Genomic DNA, 16,491 nt, shown 5'->3' on the forward strand with positions numbered 1-16,491 from the left:
GATTAATGTGTAATGCACTGCATTACAGCAAGAATGCTGACAGAGGACAAGCCACGAAATCATCAGGGGATCCTCTCAAACTGAGATTTCGAAAGTCCATGAGGGGAGAGTGCAGAGCCAAACCAGTGAAGACTGAGGCCATGTTCGTTCACTCAAAAAATAAACATTTATATTGCACATGACACAAAGTACTGCAACTCTTTACTTTCAACAAAACAAATAAACCAAACAACACACTTAAATACCAGAGAAACTACAAAATTCAGAGTGCAAAATGTCACTATATTAACAGTTGTTGAATAATCTAGTAAATGATACTAATGATTCACTTATGTATTTGTTTTGTGTGTCTGTGTATTGCACAGGTTATATTGATGATTTGAAAGACATGATCACGGAAAAGGTCTTTGTCGACCCATCATCGTACAGAGCCGAGATTCTGAAGATAAACATCCTGCCGGACGTGTCATAAGAATATGAACATCCAGACAAGGAGGTCATCAACAGCTACGTGTCAGGGCGGTTGAAGCCTCCGTATCATCCCTGGGCATCAGGAGACTTCCAGCGTATCCAAAGTACTACACATGATGGGATGACTACACATATCTTCTGCCCAAGGAAGCCCCAGCACCAGCTCACAAAACTCCGATAGGCTAAATACCTGCAACAACTGAGAAATTGAACATTGTTAGTCAACAGGTTCTATAATATCAACATCTGTATTCAATATTTTTTTAATTTGGATTCAGTGAATCCTTCACTTGTACTGTATTTCCATGTACAAATATTCACGACTGCGGTCAATAAATTTTTATTGTATATCTGTAAAATGTTTCATGTGAATAAATGTGTCATATACAGTACTTGCTTGCGCGGCCATATGTTCAAGAAAAAATACGATCTGAATTTGTGGCATTGGTTTATTATGGCGTATGAACAGTGAAGTTAAGTAGGTTATTATAGATAAAACTCACTGCTCTATCCCCCATAGCTGTAAAGAACCATAGTCAGCCCTGTAAATGCTGCATGCTTTGTGCAGCAAAAACACATTTAGGCAAACAGGTTCTAAACCTGGATGGTCGATGGTTGCAAACCCATCTCACCTCCAACAACCTCTACGAAACTTTTCAGTCTGGATTCCGCACCAAACACAGCACAGAACCAGCTCTTCTCAAAGTCGCAAATGATCTCCTCAGATTCTGGACAACTCAATATCCTCGTCCTCCTTGACCTCTCTGCAGCCTTCAACACCATCAACCACTCCATCCTCCTCTCCTGTCTCTAATCCTCCCTCAACATCACTAGCACCGCCCTCACAACAATTCATCAAGATCAATAACTGCACCTCGTCTACCGTCCCCCAGTCCCACGGTATCCCTCAAGGTTTGGTGCTTGGTCCATCCGTCGCCACAACCTTCATTTCCAATGTTACGCTGATGACATACAACTTTACATCTCCACCAAAACCATCTCCACCCTCCAGAACCTTCACTGGCTCCCCATCCCTTACCGCATTCAATATAAACTGCTCCTCCTCACCTTCAAATCCCTCACTGACCTGCTCCACCCATACAATCCCCCCCGTAACCTATGCTCAGCAGATGCCAACCTCCTTTCTACCCCCCTCAGGACCAAGCAACGGAGCTGGGGGGACAGAGCCTTCTCAGTTGCTGGCCCCACACTCTGGAACTCACTCCCTAAATCCCTCCGTGACTGTACCGACCTCATCACATTCAAATCACTCGTCAAGACCCACCTCTTTAGATTAGCTTTTAATGTTTGAATTGTTTGGATGTTTTTTTTCCTTCTCTGCTTTGCTTTTATTGATTGTGTCTTAATTATCCTATATGGTCTTATTGTTTTTATCTGACCCTTCTCCTGTAAAACGTCTTTGAGCATTGTTAAAAGCGCTCTACAAAAAAAGTATTATTATTTTTATTGTTATTATTACTATAATAATAATAATAACAATAATAATAATAATAATAATAATAATAATAATAATAATAATAATAATAATAATTATTATTATTATTATTATTATTATTATTATTATTATTATTATTATTATTAGGTGGAGGTGTTATCATTACATGCCCATATAAATTATTGCTGTATGAAATGTTTTGTTTGGGTGGCAATGCTTGGTAGAGGCTAGCTGAGTTCTCCCCGTCATTCTGGTATGCTAAAAGTTAGGATTGGTGCTTCCTAGTGTGAGCATTGACTGTCTGAACTGCGGGCATCTCATCCTGTACAGGGGGCGCTCGTATTTAAGAGAAAAGAAATAGAAAGACATTTTTTGACAAATCATTCAGAAGCGTCCTGCTGAATTCTCTGAGTCTGAGGTTCTGTAGGGGCCTCCCCTCCCTTCAGGATCCCATTTAGGTTCTAACATGTACAGTTGAACTACTGAAGCACTCGGTCTGTTCATTGCTGCCATGTCTGCTACTTTCACACGGGTAGAGTCTAAGCCCTCCCCGTTACCACGGTAACATGGATGGAGCAGCAGCCACTCATTTGCATTTAAAGCTACAGACACCAGAAACAGCGCGTTCTGAATTGGACTGAAACAGAGGGAAATAGAGTAGTGATGTGTCGGTCGTGAACGAAACGGCTCTTAGAGCCGGCTCTTTGAAGTGAACGATCGGAGCCGGCTCCTGCCTGGGAGCCGGAGTAGGAGCCGCTTTGCTTTTTTTTTTTTGTTTTTTCTTGACTTTTTTTCCATTCAAGCTGCACGTGATTGGTCAACTACATGATGTGTGGTGGCTTCTGTGTGTACGCACTGAGCAGGAGGGGGAGGAGTGGGGGGTACAGACACAGCGCACGCACGCACGCGCGCACACACACACACACACACACACACACACACACACACACACACAGAGAGAGAGCTGCGACAGACAAAATGCTGGAAAGGTGAGAAAATGAGTGACCGCAGGAAATGCAGTAAAAATTGATATAAACTATGTTTTGCACATTAGTAATTAATTTTACATAAAATTTTACATTATTTTGGTAATAAATAAATTTAAGCAACAAAAAATCTGAAGAGCCACTTGGGAGCCAAAAGAGCCGACTCTTTTATGAGAGCCGAGCTGTGAGAACCGGCTCTCTTAAAAGAGCCGGAATTCCCATCACTAAAATAGAGGGAGGCAAGAATCTTTTCCTAAAAGCTATTTCCAGCAAACAGCTTCAAAAACATGTTTTATGGAACTCATAGACCTATGTAACTTATTGAAAAAGTTTCATAATAAGGGACCTTTAAGCACTTCACTCACTCAGCGACAATAAAGGATGGGTCTTTAAAGGGACTTAGGACTTTGGACAAAGTCATGGATTACTTCTTGTTTCCACACCTGTGCAGGAAGAGACAAGTTGTACAAGCCAAATAACCAATCTCTCTCCCTCTCTCAATTGGACAGAGGACACAGTGTAGGCGGCCTGGATGTAGGTAGCAAGAGGCTAGGTGTGTCTTCTCGCCACCAGCTTAAATAGTTCGCAGTTATAAAAAAATAAAAAAAGAATTGGACCCTTTTTACAGAGATGGTAATTCCTGTACATGGGTGACTCAGGGTCTTAACACAGTGGCATGCCTCACCCATGGAATAAAATGTATTGACAATTTCAATATCTTTTGGATCTAAATACTACTTTAAGCCTGATGGGATACATCTAAGTATCAGTGGTTGCAGACTGCTCGGTGCCAACCTGCATCGTGCTCTTGGCATGCAATACCAAAACAAGAATGCAGAGATGAGCCAGCCAAGCACAAACTCTCAATAGCTAATTTCCCCATTTATGACAACTGTACGGGGGTGGAATTTTTTGCCAACTCACTCATTTGAATTATATTAAGGCTTAAATTTATGTATAATTATGGGCATGGCTGTTTTGGTGGTTGTTTATTCACCAGAGATATGTATGCAGGGAACAGGTAAACCAGATTGTGATTGGAGTGGCCCAGTGGTATTAGGATCCGCTAACCGGTCTTGTTCTTTTCTCTGTTCACTTTGTATTATTTGGTGGCACGGTGGAGCAGCGGTAACACTATTGCCTCACAGCTACAAGGTCCCAGGTTCGATTCCCACGTGGGGCACTGTGTCCTCCACCATGCTTTCGGTGCCGGCTGCTCAAGGAAAGGGGCCTTTCTGTGTGGAGTTTGCATGTTCTCCCCGTGTTCACCTGGGGTATCCTCCATAAAAAAACCCACTAAAAACATGCAAGAAGATCACCACCTGACCAATGGAGACAGGAGGGAACTGGGTCCCTGGGCACCGCTGTCGGCTGGCAGCCCACCGCTCCTGGTCTGCCGCAGAGGAAGGACTACCAGGATGAGTCAAACGTGGAGGAATTAATTTCACAGAAGCATGGAGTGTGCATGTAGTGCATGTGGTTGTGTGGAGTGATCAATAAAGTATGTCTCTTCTTCTTTCTTATTCGTCTGTCTGTCTGTTCCCCTGTCTGTCTGAAGCTGGGTGTGTCTCTCCACTCAGCTCGCTCCACCTAATCAGCAGTGCACCTTGGGTGCATCAGGCTGATTAGGGCTGGTCTATTTAAGGTCGGTTCTCAGATTCTTCTTCCGTGACTTATGAGTGTTTTCCAATTCCAATTCCAATTTGTCATTTAGCAGACGCTTTTATCCAAAGCGACATATATATGAGATTTTCACACATCTCAAGTAAGGTTCTAGATGGGGGAGAACAACAAGAGTAAGTGCCCTAGCGCAACTTTCTTGTCCAACTGGACAAAGGTGCTACGAAACAGTGCTACGAAGTAATGCACAATGTGCATAGAGTTGACCGAGAGAGGTTTTTCTTTTTTTCTTTTTTTTCTTTTTTTCTTTTTTTTTTTAATAGAACAAGGCGTTCAGTAAAGATCTTGGTCTTTAGTCTTTTTCTAAAGATCGAGAGGGACTCTGCAGAACAAATGCTGTTTTGTAACTCGTTCCACCACCAGGGAACCACAGAAGAAAAGAGTCTAGCTAGAGACTTGGGGCCTTTTGGAGGTGGCAGCACCAGGCACCGTTCCTGGGCAGAGCATAGTGAGCGGGAGGGAGCATAAACCTGAATGAGGGAGTTCAGGTAGGTCGGAGTGGCTTTGGTGGCAATTTTGTAGGCAAGCATCAAGGATTTATACTTGATGCGGGCACTTGGGTGTCCTCAATCATGACAAGTTTGTGTCAGAGCTGAGTCAAGCTGGATATTAATCTGTTGTTGTATAGAGGGACCGGCTGGGATGACAAGGAGCTCAGTCTTTGACAGGGTAAGTTGACGGTGTCGCTCCTTCATCCATGCCGAGATATCAGCAGTGTGAGTATCGCTAAGACAATTTTGCCAGTCTCTTCTTCGTGTGTGCTAGAACGTCTAAGTTTGATTTTGTTTGTTGGACTGCCCCACACATGTCCTCTTTTCTTTCAGTGCTGACCTGCCATGTCCAGTGTTACTTTGCCTTAGCCCATCCTGTGTGCTTCCTTGTATTCATCCACTCCTTTTGAGTGTGTTTTGTGTTCTGTATCTGCTCCTTGAGAGTGTGCTTTTGTTTACTCATTTTGTAAATAAATGATTTTTATTTGTTCACATCTTAACTCTCATCAGGCCTTTTGAGTGCCCTCTCCTTTCCTCTTCACATCAGACTTCAGTTCAGACTTCAGTTGTCACATCCAGAAGTTCTCCGATGATCCAGCCATCGTTGGATATGTATCACAGTGGAACAAACTGGAATACAACAAAGTCATAACCAACTTCGTTGACTGGTATGGATTGAACCGCCTGCACATAAATGCCAGCAAGAAGGAAGAGATGGTGATTGATTTCCAAAGGAAGATACCACAGACCACACATGGGTTTAGCTGCAGTCTGGCCCTTGTATGGCTATGGAGGAGACAGCAAAAGTCAACTTAATTGAAAGAGAGCTGGGCATGAAGGTTATCCATCTCTTTCCTGAAGTTAGTGCATCTACCTCCACACTGATCACAGCTACACTCTCCGGATCCACTCATCACCCCTGGATCCCATGCCTTCCTCGCCGCTCACAGAAACCTCACTCCTGCCATTCATCCAAGTATCTGGAAACCACTACGTGTTGGAATAAATGGTTTACCGGTCACTCTGCTTCTGAGTCTGCATTTGAGTCCTAATTACCACCACAGCATGTAATGGAAGGCGAAGGTATCACAACGTGCAACACATGTCAAGAACCAACATAAAATTCTTCATCCACACCCATCATCCGAGGACGTGTGACTGGAAAAATGTTGAGAGATAGTCAAGAGAAACTGTGTGAATGTTAATCCACACATCCTTTGAAGCCAGTTAGATAAACAGAGTTGTAGGTTGGATGTGTGTCAGCTGCAAGAATCAGCTGTCAGAATCAGCATGGCAATAGGTGAGGCTCTCCTCCCCAGAGTTGTTTGTTCACACCCTTAAAGCCTCTACACATGGGCTGGTAGACACTTCACAGGACTGTGTGGGCATGTGCAAGCCTGTTGGTTGACATTTCCCTTCTTTTCCTCTTAAAGGTATGTTAGGTCAGGGTTATCCAAAGGAAGTTTGGTTATATGTTACTGACATTCACAATGCCATTGACTATGGTCCTACATTCTCAGAAAAGGTAATTTCCATCTCAGGTTATAAAACAGCTATAAAACAATTTTGATGGCATATACAGTATTAACCCTGCTTAACATCAGTAGCTGCAAGACATGCCTGAAGAAAAACATAGACACAGGGTCTTGAGAGACAGAGTAATCAGGATCAGGCGAGGTTGAATACTGGAGATCAAGCAGGCAAGGAACGCTGGAAAGTCCGCCATGATGCGTAAACAACAGAAATAGCGCCAGCACTGCTTAAATATCTTCCTGATGAGTATAGGCCAGGTGGGCAGATGAGCAGGTGTGGGGCGTGGCTGAGGAGCTGCAGCAACAGGTAAGTGTTGGGCTGGGCTGTGACAGGATCTGTTTTATACCATCTGCACTCTTTTTTCCCAGCAAGATTCTCCCTCTTACCATTCTTGATAGATAGATTCATGTTAAGTTCAGAAATCATGTCTCAATTTTAATATTTTTAATTATTTTATCAGATGCGAAAGAACAACATGATATAGGCTTTATAGGTAAACCATCAGCTGCCCTGCTCTTCAAACACTGAATTACCTTTGGGTAATTTTTGCATTCACTCACAATATTTTTGCACTACACTACAACTTATGAGAAAGCCTTAGCTCCAACAGCAGTTAGAGCTATTGACTGTGACCATAGTACAAGTGAGTTAGCCCTTGGCTGTTGTTTGCTATGTTATGGTCTTTCAAATTAATCAACAAAATACATCACTTGTACCTGCCCCCTACAACAGGGCCAGGAAAAACAGGAAGTGAACCCAAAATGCAAACCAAACAAAAAGGCAGGGCGGAAGCAGTTCAAATAATTTATTTTCAAAATAAGGCAACCAAGGACTTACCGGTAGGTGAAGCTGGCGAGAGTCAAAACAAAGCATGATGTCCATACAACAAGCAAAAATCCAATGGACAAAAGGGAATCCAATAGTCAAAAAACAAAAGTGAGGTCCAGGGGAACAACAAGGCACAGATCCAACAAACAGATGAGCCAAAGAATATTCATACTCTTACAGACTGACAGGAAATAGGAACGCCACATTCAAGGGATGAACCAACAAATACAAGGGGAACACGCTGACTTACATAGAGAGGGGAGGAGAACTAGACTTTAGACTTTCTTTATTGTCATTCAGTAGACAGCAAGTGTACACCAAACGAAATTTCGATTGCAACAAGCTCAGCACAGGGTTGAAAAATATTTTTAAAAAGTATATAACCATTTAAGGTTAATGATCTCGATCAGCTGACCAGGGCCCTTTCAACCAAACTGAGGCACACGACGGAAGCGAAGGACAGTCTTGAAAAGGAGCTCAAGGAAGCGAAGGCGGAGATCCTTGCCGCAAAACTCGCAAAAGAAGAAAACGCCAGCCTTGAAAAGCAGATGAAGGCGTTGAAGGCGGAGCTCCTTAACGAAACGTAGTCCCGTGCAGCGGCTGAAGACAAACTTGAGATGACCATTCGGAGTCTGAGGTCACAGCTTGAAGCTGATGATCCCGATCATCTGACCAAGGCCATTTCAATCGAACCGAAGCACACGAGGGAAGCGAAGGACAGCCTTGAAAAGCAGATCAGGGCATTGAAGGTGGAGCTCTTTACAGAAAAGCAGTTCCGTGCAGCGGCCGAAGACAAACTTGAAATGAGCACTTTGAGGATGAAGAAGCAGCTTTCAGACATAGACGCTGTACGGCAACAGGCTGATTATGTTGATTATGTCGATGAGCTGAACAAGACCATTTCAATGAAACTGGAGCACACGAGGAAAGCGATGGACAGCCTTGAAAACAAGCTCAAGGCAGCGAAGGTGGAGCTCCTAGCCGAAAAGAATTCCCGTGTAGCGACTGAAGACAAACTTGAGATAAGCATTCAGAGTCTGAAAGCTGTGCTTTCAGACAAAGACGCTGCACAGCATAAGACTGATGATCTCGATCAGCTGAACAAGACCATTTCAATGAACCTGGAGCACATGAGGAAAGCAAAGGACAGCCCTGAAAACCAGCTCAAGGCATTGGAGGTGGAGCCCTTTGCCGACAAGCACCTGAAGGAAGCAAACGCCAGCCTTGAAAAGCAGATCAGGGCGTTGGAGGCGGAGCTCTTTACAGAAAAGCAGTCCCGTGCAGCGGCTGAAGACAAACTTGAAATGAGCACTCAGAGTCTGAGGGCGCAGCTATCAGACAAAGACGGTCCACAGTTTGAGGCTGATGATCTCGATCAGCTGATCAAGGCCCTTTCAATCAAACTGGAGCACACGAGGGAAGAGAAGGACAGCCTTGAATACGAGCTCAAGGCAGCGAAGGTGGAGCTCATTGCAGATAAGATCACAAAGGAAGAAAACGCCAGCCTTGAAAAGCAGATGAAGGCGTTGAAGGTGGAGCTGCTTACCGAAAAGCAGTCCCGTGCAGCAGCTGAATACAAACTTGAAATGAGCACTCGGAGTCTGAGGTCACAGCTTGAAGCTGATGATCCCGATCATCTGACCAAGGCCATTTCAATCGAACCGAAGAACACGAGGGAAGCAAAGGACAGCCTTGAAATCGAGCTTAAGGCAGCGAAGGTGGAGCTCCTTGCCGTAAAGCAGTTCCATGCAGCGGCTGAAGACAAACTTGAGATGTGCACTCAGTCTCTGGTAGCTGCACAGCATAAGGCTGATTATGTCAATCTGCCGAACAAGGCCATTTCAAGGGACCTGGAGCACATGAAGGAAGAAAAGGACTGCCTTGAAAACCAGCTCAAGACAGCGAAGAGGGAGTCCTTTGCCGATAGACGCCTGAAAGAAGCAAACGCCAGACTTGAAAAGCAGATCAAGAAATTGGAGGCGGAGCTCCTTGCTGAAAAGCAGAACAAGGTGTTGGAGGTGAAGCTCCTTGCCAAAAAGCATGCGAACGAAGCAATCCCCAGCCTTGAAAAGCAGATCAAGGCATTGAAGATGGAGCTCTTTTCAGAAAAGCAGTTCCATGCAGCAGCTGAAGACAAACTTGAAATGAACACGTTGAGGCTGAAGAAGAAGCTTTCAGACATGGAAGCTGTACAGCAAAAGGCTGATCATGTTGATTATGTCGATGAGCTGAACAAGGTCCTTTCAGTGGAACTGGAGCACACGAGGAAAGCGATGGACAGCTTTGAAAACGAGCTCAAGGCAGCGAAGGTGGAGCTCCTTGCCGACACGCGCCTGAAGGAAGCAAACGCCAGCCTTGAAAAGCAGATCAAGACATTGGAGGTGGAGCTCCTCAGCGAAAAGCAGTCCCATGCAGCAGCTGAAGACAAACTTGAGACGGGCACTCAGAGTCTGAAGGCGCAGCTTTCAGACAAAGACACTGCACAGGAATTCCTCTCTCAGACCATCACCGGCCTCCAGCAGATGATGCAAGACAAGGTGCAGCAGTGGGAGATGATGGAGAGCTCCATGAAGTCACAGGTGGAAGAGCTTGAGAGCTATGTCGCCAAGAAGAAGAAGAAGAACAAGAAGTGGTGGAGAATCTTCAAACGGCTGGCTCCGGGAGCTCAGAAGGAGTGAGAATGAAATGTCTTCACTTTCTGCAGCAACACAATCAGCTGCACAAATATTCAAAGATACCAAAATAGACTAGTGTAGCCGGAGGCTGTCTCCCTCCTGGTCACTGTTTGGCACTGTGCCAACCGACCAGCCACTGATTGCTGGGCGGCACCATGCGCACCCTTATATACAGGTGTGTGTGGCCACGCCCAGTCTCTGTTCTGCTCCTCGCTGCTCCCGTGGTGGCTGTGGCCTGTCGAGCCAGCGTGGTGTGTTAAGCGTGGCAGCTTGATCCCTCGCTGCAACCGTCATCGGTGTGCCCGTCTGGTGTCTGCAACAGCCGTTGAGGCACCCAGATCTCCCTTACCCCGGTAAGCGCTATGCGGTCTTCCCCCTTTGATCGGCTGTGTGCTTAAAAGCACCATTAGTAACGGTCTCCGCTCCTTGCAGCGTGTCTGACTGCTTGGTCCAGGGGAGGCGAGAGTGGCCTGCTGGAGCCCTGTGGTGTCCAGCTTACCTGTCCGCTCTGGTACGTTTGTCCGCACGTTGTCTGCCTGTCTTGTTTATCCGCCGCTCAGCGCTCAGCTGATCTGCCCGTAATGCCTACTTTTCAGGCGGTGCATTAGAGCCGCGCCTGTGAGGCTTGCATCCTGTCCTCCGGGTTGCTGCATAGGCTGAACTATTTTGGTACGTATTAATTTACTTTTTCAGTTGGCATCAATCCATTTAATTAATTTATTTAACATCAGGTTTTGGGTTTTTTTCCTTTTTTGTTTAGTGGCCCTGTAAGCGGCCGGCCACAGTCGTCATACCTGGAAGCGGTGCTGCTGTTTTGGGTTTCTTTTCTTCGTTTTGGTTTTGCGTTATCTGTTTTGGTTTCCGTTCCTTTTGTGTTAGTTTTCGTTCTTTTGTGTTGGTTCCCGTTTCTTCGTTTTGGTTTTCTTCATTTCGGTTCTTTTCCCTTTTGTTTATTTTGCATCGTCCGGCGTAGCAGACTACGTTTTGGGGCCTGACGCTGACCATCGCCTTGTCCTGCTCCGAGACCGAGTTCACGGGCTGTCATGGGGCCTAATTGATGACCCACGCCACGTGATGGATATATTTTAAATCCTTCATTCATTTGTCTCTTTTGTTTTCCGTAGTTGGTATTATTTGATTAGTTTAAGTAATCCCTTTTCTTGTGTTCTTTATTGTGTTAGATCGATTTAGTTATTTCTGTTCCTTTTCAGATTGTTTAATTACTCCATAAATTTATTCTTTGTCATTTCTTATATTTCGTTGCACCTACACCACTGTGGTGAAGCCCCTGGGCATGTTTTATTAATTGTGTCTTGTTCTGTTTCAGGTGCTGGCTGCTGACAGCGGCAGTTTAACCCCTGGTGGTGGTGCATTCCTCACAGTCCCCTCCCGCTTTGCCGTCGTGTATGTGTGTGTGTGCAGTGTCACGGGTGGTTTATTTTGGATCCCTTCTCCCTTTTTGGTTTCCTGCCGCATGGTAAGCGCCAGCCCTGACCTTATCTCCCCCCCTTCTTGCCCAGGTGCCTGTTTTATTGTGTGGTGTGTGCTATTTTGTTCTTTTCCTTTAATTTGGTTAATAAAGTTTGTTTCCTTTTAAATGATAAACCGTCTCGCCCTCGTGGTATCTCTGAACCTGCGTGACCTTGTCTGGTTAAAATCTTAGCTTAGCATTTCCTGGGGTGCAATTCCCCAGGTGGCGTTGTCGGACACTCTGGTGATACACCAACCAACCCCCTCCTCTTGCCCCACTAGGATCACAAAAATAATCAACAGAACAAAAATCGGGCTAAAAAAAATAAAAAGAACAAAAATTGGATTAAAAAAATAAAAAGAACAAAAATCAAATCAAAATAAGCAGAAATAATGTTTGTTTGTTTTTCTTTGTTGGTCGTTGAAAATTTTCTAAGTGTACAACGTTGGTGTAATGTTCAAAGCTTTGTTTGATCGAGATACGGAGGTGCAGACACTGAGGAGTTCTCGTCTGCAGCCTACAGCCTGCGCATTTCTGCTCATCCAAAGAAAACCCTGGAATGAAAAGCAGCTTTTCTTTCAGCAACATTTCACAGGTGAACTAAGAGTCTGAGGTGGTTTAAGAGTTTAAGGCTGAGCGGCTTCATTTGGTGTCACAGCAGAGAGAAAAGAGCACAAAGCTAGTTGAAGGATTCAGCTTCCTTCACACACACTGTCAGTCTCTACAAACACAACATGCTGGCAGCTGTTGTCCGTTCTTGTGTCATCATGATGCCTTCGAGGCCGAATGGTTGTGTGCACACATACGGCTGGGACAGACGGCTGGTCAGGCTGAGTACAATGGTCACAATAAGACGATATGACAGTCATGCAGGGGGCCACTTTATCAAATTGGGAGCAAAAGAAACCACACTGATAATGCAAATGTATTCAATGTACTTAATTATATGAACAGTAAGTGTACATCATCGCCAGTTCAGCCATTGCGGAGGTTAGCACGTTCAATAATTTAGTTTTGCTCTTGATGGATGTTATAAAACTTGAAGTAGCACTGATAGGCAAAAGGTTCTCTGCCCTGGCTGCATGATGGCAGAAGTAAGAGACCTCTAAACCATCTGTGACCAAACTGCAGCTGCACCAACCAGAAAAAGTCCCTTTTTAAAAAAAAAAAAAAAATGGTGTTTTTATCCTTCATTTGACAGAATAAACCCAAACAACAAGAGACCTTTTAGCTTGCAGGTGTGAATCCCGATATGAATTAAGATATGAACTTAAGATATGCAGGTCATTAATTGCAGATAGGTGAAGCATTATAATGATCTTAGCCGTGTTTCCTCCCCTCCTGATTCTACCAGAAGGCTTATCAGAGCAAAAAAAAAAACACGCACACACATATGTATGTATATGTATAAGTAGCCAAAATATATGTCTATATAGCCTAACAATGCATGGAAGAAGAGTTTAAACAACGACAGAAATGAGAGGAAGTACAAGTACACACAGGTTTCTGCCATCTTGTTTACTAACACAGGGCTGCAAAGTCAGTGGGTTTATATCCAAACAAATACATCACAATATAGCAACGTGGTGTATGACAGAGTAAAAAAACAAACAAACAAACAAACACACAAAAAAAAACTCAAAGGGTTCAAGTAAACAATGCGGGATTCACGCCTGCAAGCTAAAAGGTCTCTGTTTCAAAGTCTAGAGCTGTAAACACTGTACCACTTCCTCACTTCATTGGCCAGAGAGTAAACCAGTAAAAATCAACAATGACATAGAAGCATTGACCAAAAAAAATAAATAAACGATGCATGGAAGAGGAATTTAAAATAAGACAAAGTTAATTTATGGGATATTTTCCTGCCTATCACCCAAAATATTAACCTGCGAGAAACTACAAGGTAAATTAGACAAACTTTGCCACAAAGGAGATCTGTGCTGCTGAACTGATTTGGTCTGCTTGTCTTGATCAGCGATTGGGCGCAGACACTTCAAGTTCAGTGGCTGAGAGAAAAGAAGGGTGGAGATTATGATCATACTAGAAAAACACCGTTTTTTACACGCGTTGTGATTAGGGGTGGGACTCGATTAAAAAAATTAATTAGAGGCTTTGTGATTAATTAATCTCAATTAATCGCAGTTTAATGGTATAACAATATTTGCCACAAGAAGCCACAATTTGCTTCATTTGCTCCAGTGTGGGTTGCCGGCACCGCTTGCTCGTACTCGGACCAGGACTAGGGATGGGAATTGATAAGATTTTTACGATTCCGATTCCATTATCGATACTGCTTAACGATTCGATTCTTTATCGATTCTCTTATCGATTATAATTTGGGGAAAAAGGAGAACAAACAGTTTGATTAGCATCGTAAAAATCTTATCAATTCCCATCCCTAGTCCCACCCCTAATGTACACACACACATATATATATATATATATATATATATATATATATATATATATTTTAACAGGTATGTTAAAAGTATGTTAAAATAAACAGCAGAGAATTGTGATATATACAGTATGTGAAATAGAACAGTGAGTAGAATGACATGCAGGAATATACAGTAAGTTGAAAAAAGCAGCAGGAATATGCAGTAAGTTAAAAATAAACAGCATAAATATATACTAAGGTTAATTTAAAGTGCAGTTGTGAAGAGTGACCTGAGTTGGTAACAATGGTGCAAAAATACTCATTTTGAGTTCAGCAGTCTGATGGCCTGGGGGGAAAAGCTATTATAGAACTTGGACATCCTGCACCGAATGCTGCAGAACCTCTTTCCAGAGGCCAGCAGGGACAACAGACCATGGTGGAGGTGTGAGGAGTCCCCTGATGATGTTTCTGGAACGGCACATGCAGCGTTTGGGTGCAATGTCCTGAATGGAGGAGAGAGAAGTCCCACTGATTTTCTCTGCTGTCCTCACCACTCTCCTCACATTCGTCCAGTCAGCAGCACTGCAGCCTCCACAACACACAGAGATGCAGCTGGTTAAGATGCTCTCTATGGTGCTTTTATAGAATGTAATGAGGATGGGCTGGGGCAGGTGGGCTCTCCTCATCCTGCACAGAAAGTGCTGGTGTTGCTGTGCCCTTTTGACCAGTGACGCGGTGTTCACAGACCAGGTGAGGTTGTCTGTGATGTGCACCCCCAGGAACTTGGTGCTGCTGACCACCTCCATAGTTGTTGAGGAGCAGTGGAGCGGCTGGTTCTTCCTGAAGTTGACAATGAGCTCTTTGGTTTTATCCAAGTTCAGGATCAGGTTATTGTCTTTGCACCAGCCCACCAGCTGCTCCACCTCCTCTCTGTAGGCCAGGTCATTGTCTTCCCTGATGAGGCCCACCACTGTTGTGTTGTCTGCATACTTCACAAATTGGTTGGTGGCAGCTCTGGGGGCGCAGTCATGTGTCTTCAGGGTGAACAGCAGAGGGCTCAGGACACAGCCCTGGGGGGAGCCTATGCTGAGGGTGATGACACGGGAGGTGTTCTGTCCGACCCACATCGACTGAAGTCTTTCGGTGAGGAAGTCGCCAGTTGCACAGGGAGGTGCTGAAGCCCATGGGTCCCAGTTTTTCTACCAGATGCTGTGGAATGATGGTGTTGAACGCTGAACTGAAGTCCAGAAACAGCATCCGCACATGAGTGTTTTTCTGCTCCAGGTGCGCAAGGCTCAGGTGGAGTGCTGTGGAGATGGCGTCCTCAGTGGAGCAGTTTGGCCGGTAGGCAAACTGGAAGGGGTCGAACATGGGAGGGAGTCTGGAGATGATATGCTCCTTTACCAACCTCTCAAAGCACTTCATCATAATGGGAGTGAGTGTTGTGATCTGAGGTTTCTTTAGCACTGGGATAATGGTGGAAGACTTGAAGCATGATGGGACTTTGGTTTGATACAATGAGGTGTTAAAAATGTTTGTTAGAATGTGAGCCAGCTGATCTGTACATTCTCTGAGCACCCGTCCAGGTATATTGTCAGGGCCCAGGGCTGCTTATTTTGTGCCCTGTGTGTGTGTGTGTGTGTGTGTGTGTGTGTGTGTGTGTGTGTGTGTGTGTGTGTGTGTGCGTGCGTGCGTGTTAGCTTCGGTGAGTGTGTGGCGCAAATGCTGAGGGATGGACCATGTTTATTATTTAGACTACTTATTATTCTCTGTGCTGCAAAGGCACTTCATTTAGCTCTACTGCCAGCATGAGGGGTTAAATACAAAGATTTAAAATAGAAAGATTTGCGTCATTATGCATAACCTAAAATATTGCTGCATTTGGACGACAACCAGGACAAGCCACAAAGAAGTGAAAGGTTTGCAACTTTGAGGAATTGCAACAAAACATGAGAAGAGAGGAAACAGGGAACAGGGCAGGGCAGGAAGTGGACAAGTGGGTAAGACAAGAGGAAGACAGGAGGGCTCAGCAGGAAGTAGGCACAAGAAGAAGAGGAGGAGGTAGAACAGCAGGACGTGGAGGAGGTGGCAGAACATGAGGTGGACAAAGCACAAAATGTTGATGGAGAGTGTGGAGGAATGTGTGTTCTGCAGGTCTAGGCGTGATGAAATTCATCCAGCACATCAACCATTTATTTGGTGTGAACTACTCTTAGTGCTGCATTTCAGGACACAGTGAGTGTTTTAAACTTATGGCTGTCTCCACTGGTGCACTGGCCAGACAGAATTTCAGCATCAGTATGCTGCATCAGTTTGTGGAGACTTTGGAAAATTATGTCACAGCCATTTAGGACTACTTTGAGGTTTTTATAAAAAGGCCATCGAATCTTCAGACAAGGGCAACAACACAACTACAAACAACTACAAACAACTACAAACACAATCAAACACTTAAATACCTCATCAGGCATTACTCCACAAGGACTTATTCCTTTCATCTCCACAGAACATACAAAGAAC

This window comes from Chaetodon auriga, chromosome 22 (assembly GCF_051107435.1).
Source record: "Chaetodon auriga isolate fChaAug3 chromosome 22, fChaAug3.hap1, whole genome shotgun sequence".
NCBI classification, from domain to species: Eukaryota; Metazoa; Chordata; class Actinopteri; order Chaetodontiformes; family Chaetodontidae; genus Chaetodon; species Chaetodon auriga.